The following is a 9,660-nucleotide window of genomic DNA, read 5'->3' as shown; positions in this document are numbered from 1 at the left end:
TGTAGTACAGTATGTAGTACAGTATATACTATAGTGTATGTTAAGTTTGTATTAAACATTGTGTGTAAGAGTGCATCTGTTGAGACTGCATTTTTAGAGTGCATGCGTAGAGTGCACAGCAAAGAGAGCGTGTGGCAAAGAGAGCGTGTGGCAAAGAGAGCGTGTGGCAAAGAGAGCGTGTGGCAAAGAGAGCGTGTGGCAAAGATAGCGTGTGGCAAAGAGACTATGTGGCAACGAGACTATGTGGCAACGAGACTATGTGGCAACGAGACTATGTGGCAACGAGACTATGTGGCAACGAGACTATGTGGCAACGAGACTATGTGGCAACGAGACTATGTGGCAACAAGAGTATGCTTGGCAGTCTTTACACTGGGCTCTTCATTAAGTTATCTACATTGGGCTTTGTGCACTATGCTGTCTGCATTACACTCCTTGCATTACAATCTCTGTGCACAACGCTCCCAGCACTATGCTCCGGCTTTGTTTTACTGCACCATCATGCATGGACTACTTTGCCCAGTATGTATGCTGCTGTTCGCTTCTTAGAGATAAGCCATTTTGACTCTGCTTCTAATGTGTGGTTTTTTTCCATTCACTTTTTAGGCTTATCCTGTGTCCTGTCGTGCCTTGCTGTTATCTCCATTTACCATTGTGCATGGACTGCTTTGTCCAGTATGTATGCTGCTCTTTGCACGGTGCATGGAGTGTAATGCAGAGAGTGTAATGCAGAGAGTGTAATGCAGAGAGTGTAATGCAGAGAGTGTAATGCAGAGAGTGTAATGCAGAGAGCGTAATGCAGAGAGCGTAATGCAGAGAGCGTAATGCAGAGAGCGTAATGCAGAGAGCGTAATGCAGAGAGCGTAATGCAGAGAGCCTAATGCAGAGAGCCTAATGCAGAGAGCCTAATGCAGAGAGCCTAATGCAGAGAGCGTAATGCAGAGAGCGTAATGCAGAGAGCGTAATGCAGAGAGCGTAATGCAGAGCTCTCTGTATTATGGAAAGCATGTGTAACAGAGCATGAGTTAAAGTACATGTCGTAAAGTGTCTGTGTTATCAATTGCGTGTGGCAAACAGAGCGTGCGGCAAACAGAGCCTGCGGCAAACAGAGCCTGCGGCAAACAGAGCCTGCGGCAAACAGAGCCTGCGGCAAACAGAACATGTTACGTAGAGGGGGCCTGTGTGTGTAGAAGGCCTGTGTGTGTAGAAGGCATGTGTGTAGAGGGTTGGGTAGGTGTGTGTGTGTGTAGAAGGTGGGGTGTGTGTGTGTGTAGAAGGTGGGGTGTGTGTGTGTGTAGAAGGTGGGGTGTGTGTGTGTGTAGAAGGTGGGGTGTGTGTAGAAGGTGGGGTGGGTGTGTAGAGGGTGGGGTGGGCGTGCGTGTAGAGGGCGTGCGTGTAGAGGGCGTGCGTGTAGAGGGCATGCGTGTAGAGGGCATGCGTGTAGAGGGCATGCGTGTAGAGGGCATGCGTGTAGAGGGCATGCGTGTAGAGGGCATGCGTGCGTGTAGAGGGCATGCGTGTGTGTAGAGGGCATGCGTGTGTATGTAGCGGGCGTGTGTGTAGCGGGCGTGTGTGTAGCGGGCGTGTGTGTAGCGGGCGTGTGTGTAGAGGGCGTGTGCGTAGAGGGCGTGTGCGTAGAGGGCGTGTGCGTAGAGGGCGTGTGCGTAGAGGGCGTGTGCGTAGAGGGCGTGTGTGTAGAGGGCGTGTGTGTAGAGGGCGTGTTTAGAGAGAGCATGTAAAGAGCTTGTGTGTAGAAGTGTTTGTAAAAAGCATTTGTTGTGTACAGCGTATAGTACAATTTGTGCATTAAAGGATGTATAGTACAGACTTACCTTACTTAGTAAGTAACACAAGGAAGAAGGCATAAGAGTAAATACACAAGCATTATATGAACATACCTTGTTGTATTAATAAACGTAAAAGATGTATAGTAGATGGTGGTGTTCTAGGAAATGGCTGGTGTTTTTTCTCCCCTGTGTAAGTAAATCAGAGTGTTAGAAAAATATTACGAGTGAAAATAAATGAAGCAATACATTTTTTATGTTTACTGCGAAAAGCCACCAATATCAAGCCCTTGAACTTTAGCAGCTAACGTGTTTGACTTCTTATATTTAAAAAAATGACTATTTATAACATGTGACCTAAAAAAAAAAATTACAGAAGTTTGTGGTGGGCAGCACATTGCATTTTGCTTTGCATCGTGCGCAACGAATTGTTCCATTGAAAAGTAGGTCAGAGGCCTTTTGATCATTAGCACATCAAAGCCTATTGGCTTTGACATTTTTCGTAGACCACGAGTCTTGCCATGTTTTCTGAAAGACTGAAGGCTGCACTATATATTCCATTCAGGTTTGGTTGTGTGCCATTTTGTTAATTAGTCAAAGTAAGGAATGCCGAGTATGTGGCAAGAAAGAAAACCGGGGCCCTCTCCTGTCACAACATTGTCCAGTTATTCCAAGACTGCTAAATTGTCTCCTTGCCCTGTTTTGTTATGCAGCTAGTCACGGACAGCAAGGCTCAGGAAAGATTTATGTTTGTCTTGATAGATGCAGATAGCGTTCCAAAAACTTTAAAAGCCCTCAGTCCATGGAAGCACTCACCCGTCACTTATGTGTCTGCCTGCGTCGAGAAAGTGATGCGTTCCGTCTGCCACAGATACAAAATAAGATCGAAAGAATATATTACGAGGGCAACAACTGTCTCGTCTGCCAATGGGGACGTGGGCTTAGCTCAGTGGGGTGGAAGGCGGGGGGTGGGGGTGTTGGCTCAGCAGGGGCTTGGGACTGGCAGCTGGGTAGGAGGGTTGTTTAATGGGTGGTGGTATTCATTTACATCTAAAGGGCTGACATCTCGGGCCAGGATTACAGTGGTAATGGGGGATGGGTGCAGCACATCACGTGCCAAGGACACATTGTCTACAGACTTTCGACTCAGAATAATAAAGTTCTAACCCTAGTGGCTTCCCCGGTTGACCTCGTTGCGTGACCCTGTGCACCTTATCCCTCTGGGCATGGCTCTAAAACTTAATTCTTCCAACGTGTATTACTTGTGAACGAGAAAGGCTATGCAAATGCAAGTGCATGCATAGATCATGCAACTACGTCAGAGGACCCTTCGTGAGGTGTGTGGATTCCCAGAGTAGTAACACCTCAGGGAGATGAAGAGAATGTCCCGGAGAGGGGGCTAATGGCAGAGGAAGTTGCCCATTAGTCTGTATTTCCAAGCATGTGAAAATCCTTTCCCCTATTTTCCTCCACTCACAAACTTGCACAAAAGTCCAGAAGCTTCTGCTCTATTCCTTTCCTTTCAACCCCCCCTGCCACACCCGTTCTACGGGTGGTATTGAGGAAATGGGGTGTTCGCAGGGAACATTACTTTCCTTGTGAAGAAAAAAACACATAACCGACATATCAAAAGAATCCGAATTCTAGCACCCCAAAACGATATTACACAAATCAGCCAGCCTGCCCTCTTTTTCTCAGGGCGAGCAGTCATACCAGGGAGAGCAGCGACAAATACTTTCTTCAAACGAGCACACCTGGCTGGGGATTGTATGAATGTGTCAAACAAAAAAAGCCCGAGCTCCTCACAAAGCTTCATATTCGCCAAAATTAGAATGGTTTAGAAAGAGACGAGTCACGACGTCAGCGCGGAGCCCTGTATAATAAAACTGAAGGTTAGCAATTAAAATTACCATAAAACCACCACAGCTGTGGTGCATGTGAAATTCCCTTCTCTGAATCCCTATGTTTCCCTAAACCAGGACGCCTCTCTTTACTTTCCGAGTGTTTCCTCATTTTGTTTTCTTTGAGGCCTTGTGTCTTTGGCAGGTTCCCCCATATTCTGGTACCGGAAGAACTGAGAATTGCGAGGCGCGCGTATCTTTCAGTTGTAGACCGTTTGATAGGCTCTTGCCACCGCTGAAGGCCAGGGGCGTGGCTAGCAACTGTGCAGCAGGGGCAGTTGCACGGGGTCCAACGTGATTCGAGGCTCAGTGAAGGGTGATTATTGTTGTATTTAAGGACCCAACATGTAGTCAATGGCTCATTTGCCTCCCTGCACCTGGGTTCATGGCTTAATACGAAAAGGCTTGTGTAGCACTGGCTACCATATCATTTTTATTTTTCATAGCAATTAACCATGGAGCGTTCTCATTATCCGGCTGAACTGTGCCTCAATTCATCAACACTGAAGGATGAAGAGCCGGGTAGGCCACATTCTGCAGTAGCCAGAGGACACGCGGATCTGTGTAGGTGGGGCATTAAATCCCTTGGCTAAATTCCAGATTAATGATGGACGATCTTCAAATAGGCAACTATTTCCCTAAAACATTGTATTATTAAATTTAAAACAGGGACAGGCGAGCCTGCCATTACTAGCAGCTGCCTCATTTACATCTAGTAAGGTGAAAACGAGTGGACCTACTCTACAAAGTACGAGTGTCGCATGCAAGATGGCAAAGGAAGTGCAAGTAGTAAAAGTTTATATTATCTACAAGCAGCTTAAGGTAGTGTATGTTAAAACATAGAAATGTGCACACATAAATAGCAAACGTACCCCAAAAATTATCAGGAACAGGCGAGCCTGCCATTACCAACAGCTGCCTCATTTACGTCAATTAAGGTGAAAACGAATGTTTTAACATTTTGTTGTGCGCTATGCATCTAATTTGGTGCTGTTGCGCACGCAACTGTATTTTTCTACCTTTGAACATTATATTTTAGTGAGTAATTGTTTATACGTATTTAACACTAGCCCAGCTTGCGATTACTCCGCATCACGGCACAGCTTGTTGGTGAGGGAATTAGAAATCTGTATTTTTCAACCTTTGAACATTACATTTTAAAGAAGCAATAGTATTAGATTAACACCCCCTTCGCATTACGACATTTTTGCACGAATAAAAAGGAAGCTAATTTTTAGAACTGCGAAGAACCCGTTTCTGGAGTGCACACGTAAATGGCAAACTGAAAGTAATGTAGCTAAAGTGTTAAAAATAAGTGTAAAATATAGTAGACTGAAAAAGATAACTAAAAGCAATGGGTAAATTAACTAAAAGCAATGGGTAAAAAGGTAGAATTTTGAGGACGCACATCCTGCAGTAGCCAGAGGACACGCGGATCTGTGTAGGTGGGGCATTAAATCCCTTGGCTAAATTCCTGATTAATAATGGACGATCTTCAAATAGGCATTGCACCGACACTGCATACGAAAGCGGTTAGGAAAAGGGTTTTGCGTTCGGCTGTTTTTTATGCTTCCGTTTGAGCACACACTCGCCGACAATTGCACAACCCTGTATACACTGCAGGCCAAGCTTCAATGGAAGCGTAACACATCCATATTTACAAAGCTCTGAGGCGTTCCCAGTGTGGTGTGTGACTCTGAGCGTTCTCATTATCCGGCTGAACTGTGCCTCAATTCATCAGCACTGAAGGATGAAGAGCCGGGTAGGCCACATCCTGCAGTAGCCAGAGGACACGCGGATCTGTGTAGGTGGGGCATTAAATCCCTTGGCTAAATTTAAGATTAATGATGGACGATCTTCAAATAGGCATTGCACCGACACTGCATACGAAAGCGGTTAGGAAACGGGTTTTGCGTTCGGCTGTTTTTAATGCTTCGTTTGAGCACACACACTGGTGCTCGCCGACAATTGCACCTTGCACAACCCTGTATACACTGCAGGCCAAGCTTCAATGGAAGCGTAACGCATCCATATTTACAAAGCTCTGAGGCGTTCCCAGTGTGGTGTGTGACTCTGAGCTGTACACTTCTTTTTTTTTATTTTTTTTTCAGGGTGTGGACGCTTTTATTAAGTTTACAGAACACAATGTCAGCTTAGGACTTTGAGTTTATCTAAAAGGTTACAGCTTTTAATATGTAACATAATTCTATTATGCCATTATCCGGCTGAACTGTGCCTCAATTCATCAGCACTGAAGGATGAAGAGCCGGGTAGGCCACATCCTGCAATAGCCAGAGGACACGCGAATCTGTGTAGGTGGGGCATTAAATCCCTTGGCTAAATTCAAGATTAATGATAGACGATCTTCAAATAGGCATTGCACCGACACTGCATACGAAAGCGGAAACGGGTTTTGCGTTCGCGGTCAATTGCACGCTGCACAGTGCTTACAGGATCACACAGCAGTTGCTCTCGCCTGTCTTTTCACGGTTCCTCTGACCTTGAGAGTTCGGTTCTGGCAAAGTCTCTCTCGCCACCAAGTGCATCACTGTGGTTTTTCCCAGAGGCAGCTTTAGTGCTCCTAATGTTACGTTGCCATGTAGAAACCGTCCCTGATATAGAAGCCGTAGAATGTTTGGACTGCTGACTTGCTCCTCTTCCCAGTCCATTGGCCAGTTGTCATATACATGCTTAGCAATATCTGCCGCTGAATAATTGGGCGAAAACAGGAATTCTTTTGTCTTCCCACTTACCAAGATAAGACGTAAATTAATCCTGTCTGGGGGGACAGAGGCGTTGGACATCTTGATGGCGAGATCCTAGCTAAGAGCTTCGGCTACACGATGACCAGGCGAGTTTCAAAAGAAAAAAAACGTGTCTTTGTTTTTCCTCTTTTATGCGTTACAGAGGTAAAATCTGCGTGTAACGATCTTCAAGGTGGCAGCAGAGAGGTTCCTTTTGTCAGCAGCAGAGCTGTACACTTCAACCACGAGGTTTCTGTGGAGCAAAATGGCCTCCGAAGCAGACATTCTGACCATTTTATTGAAATACATCATAATGCTGGCTATGTCGGCCTTATTCTCGGGCGAATATCGGCTGCAACGGCTTTTCTTGGGAGCTGTGATGGGGGGGGGGGGGGGGGGGGGATGTTTTCAAGAACGACTGACTACGTAATAGTATTGAAAAGCACGCTTTAATGAAACAGTCTCACTATACATCTTTATAACTATCCAAAACAAGTCTGGAACAGAGCAACAGGTTCGGGGGCGTGTTTGCGTGCTCTCCCCTTCCCATTGGCTGGAAGGTAACATTCCAGCCAATGGGAAAAGGAGAGGGCGGGGCTTAAAAAAAGACCCAGAAACGCCCCCGAATCGCGTTCTCACTGGGAAAGACTGATTGACAACGCTGTCTTCCAATGGCTAGCCTCCATTTATGGAGCTAGCCAATGGAAGAAGGGGAGTGTTCAAGTCCCCCATAGTGTAAACAAAAGCTTTCGCCCTGGGCGCAGCACCTGCTTCGCAGGTGCTACGGCCAGGTCGAAACCTAAAAAGTGTGCTTCTTCTACAAGCAGGAGGGTCACTTTAAGTCATTAGATTGTATCACTGTATTGAGGGGCATTGAGTCGCATTTGTTAAAAGTCATGGTTTCTAAATGTGAACTTAGAAAAAATCATGTCCCTCACCCACAGCCCATACAACAGTGCTATTAGTGAACTAAGAGGGAAATTGCTTATGAAGTGTCTTAGGTTGTTACTGTATTGTGTTGTAGCATTTGCACTGTGCTCACTACAACTATGTCGGGCAGTGAAGTGCTTTTCACCATGGGTACCAGACTACATCAGTGTATATGTGGTTGCATGGACATTGCTTTTGCTTTCAGACAATATTCAAAATGTTTCCATGTTGTACGTGATGATAACCAAGGTGCAGTTATTTTGGGACATAGCACTTGGCAGCGACATAAATAAGGGAGTGTGTAAAACAGACATGTTTATAGGTTGTGATGTGCTGGCAGTGCTGCAGGTCCATTTATGTTGGTATTCTTTTATTGTATGCTCTCAATCCAAGTTCCTCTGTTGGCTGTGACAAGAGATTGTCCAGTTTATGGATTAGGGGAGGTAATGTGAAGAGAAAGAGTGAAGAGAATGAGAGATCTTTCCAGATAGACTACTTCACAGTCCTACTTTATATGACTGTCATTATGAGATATCAAAGAAAGATTTTCCAAAGTGCACTGCATAACAGTGATCGTATTTTATTGTTGCACTTATAGCATGTCCAAACTCACAGTATGTGACTATTCAGGACCTGCTGGGTGGGTTAGGTGAGACTCCTTCAGTGACTATCAATGCGTGGTACATCTCTTTGGTCACAGCAAGTCTGTCTGGCTAGTATTGAGCAGTCAGGGGAGAAGGTTGGTATTGCTTTTTGACTGCAAGTGATCATCCATCCTTTCATACATTATATGTTTAACCCATTGATGAGGGATTAGATAGTGAATTTGGTATGTGTGATCATATGGAGATTATATCCAATTTGGGTTCAATCACATTGAGTCCAGGAGGAATGCCAGAAAGACTTGAGTTACTGTCTCCATTTTTTGTTTGAAGGTAGGAAGTAAGGCAAAAATACTTTATTACATCTGAGATGTGTGGGGGTTATGGTTAGAGTCCTCCGTCTTATCAGTCAGGAACCAGTTAGTGGCAGCAGTTACTTCTAATATTGAGTGGAGAGGAATATCTTATGGTTGGGATGGCGCAACTATTATATTCTGTCTGTATGTGGAGGTAACTGCAAGACTATTTTGGGTGGAAATCATTAATATGGGTAGAGTGATTGTTTCTGTCTTCTGGACATGGTCTGCTAGTCAGGATTGTTCTGTAGCTCTGGACTACACTTTTACATATCGGGGAGAATTATCACCTAGGTTGTGTTTCAGAATCAACGGCTGATGTAATTGTCTTGAGACCAATTCGGTTTTTACCTCTCTGATGCCATTTTTAAATTCCTGAGTGCTTTGCATCTTGGCTACAAGCAGTTTGAGAGCTTGGTGGCTTGTACAGAGAAAGCAGATTCTCCTATGGATTTCTTACTGTGAGGAGGAACAATGATCCATGGTGTTAGCCCTAATAATAGTGTCCTATTCTGTTTGTATTCCTTAACTTTATTTTGTAGCTATATCTGCCCTTTTCCTTGGGAGGCTCTACAGATGATGAAAATCAGCTTGAACATTGATAGCTTAGCTCTGGGTAATAAGTGTGGTACTTGCAGGACTGGTGTTATGTGTTCTGAGGGGTGAAGGCAGAGGAGAAGTATTCACGCAGCATTTTCGATTTGAAACAGAAGACACTATGAAGTAGGATATTGGTATGGTTCAAGCTAGATCACATGTGCAAAAAGCTTGTAGATTCCTTTGGTGTCTAACGCATAGGAAGGGGAGCCTCTATGTTTTCATTGTGTCAAAGGTGTTTCTTGTGATGTTGTTGGCATGTGGAATTAGGAATAGAAATGAGACCATTGTTAATCCAAGGTTTCTTACCTATCTAGAGGTAGCTGGTGGGGTATCAAATTCCTTTGGGCCTATGGCCTTAATCTAGTATTGGTGACATTGTCCACAGGCCACGATTTCTGCTCATGTGGTGCTTATCTTAAGGTGGTTACTCAATATCCAGTGCTCCCCTCTGCTCCCTGACCGCAAATTGATTGCTCTAGAGGGAGTCCCTATAACTCTACTTGGTTACTCAATATCCATTCATCTAAAGCACTGAGGCAATCAAGCCTTTTTCTTATAGGTCATCCATTTTAAGAATGGTTTGTGTATCATCTGCACAGTTGTATCACAGATTTGAAGGATCTTATCAGGTAAAGTAAGGTCTATAGCTAGATGTTGAACAAGAGAGGAGAGATGATGGACTCCTGAAGGACGCCACAAATTTGGGTGTAATGGCCAAAATGAAAATAGGTATGAATACCAAG

General features: G+C 44.7%; 1 pseudogene; it reads right to left on the bottom strand.

Moving 5' to 3' along the window:
* Positions 1 to 6,122: 6,122 nt before the first annotated feature.
* LOC147710821 (ubiquitin-like protein 3 pseudogene) lies at positions 6,123 to 6,616 on the bottom strand (annotated as a pseudogene).
* Positions 6,617 to 9,660: the final 3,044 nt, after the last annotated feature.

This window comes from Lissotriton vulgaris, chromosome 5 (genome assembly GCF_964263255.1).
Source record: "Lissotriton vulgaris chromosome 5, aLisVul1.2, whole genome shotgun sequence".
In the NCBI taxonomy this organism is placed as follows: domain Eukaryota; kingdom Metazoa; phylum Chordata; class Amphibia; order Caudata; family Salamandridae; genus Lissotriton; species Lissotriton vulgaris.
Note: the sequence above shows the minus strand (reverse complement) of the source record. Positions and strands in the feature narration are given on the sequence as shown.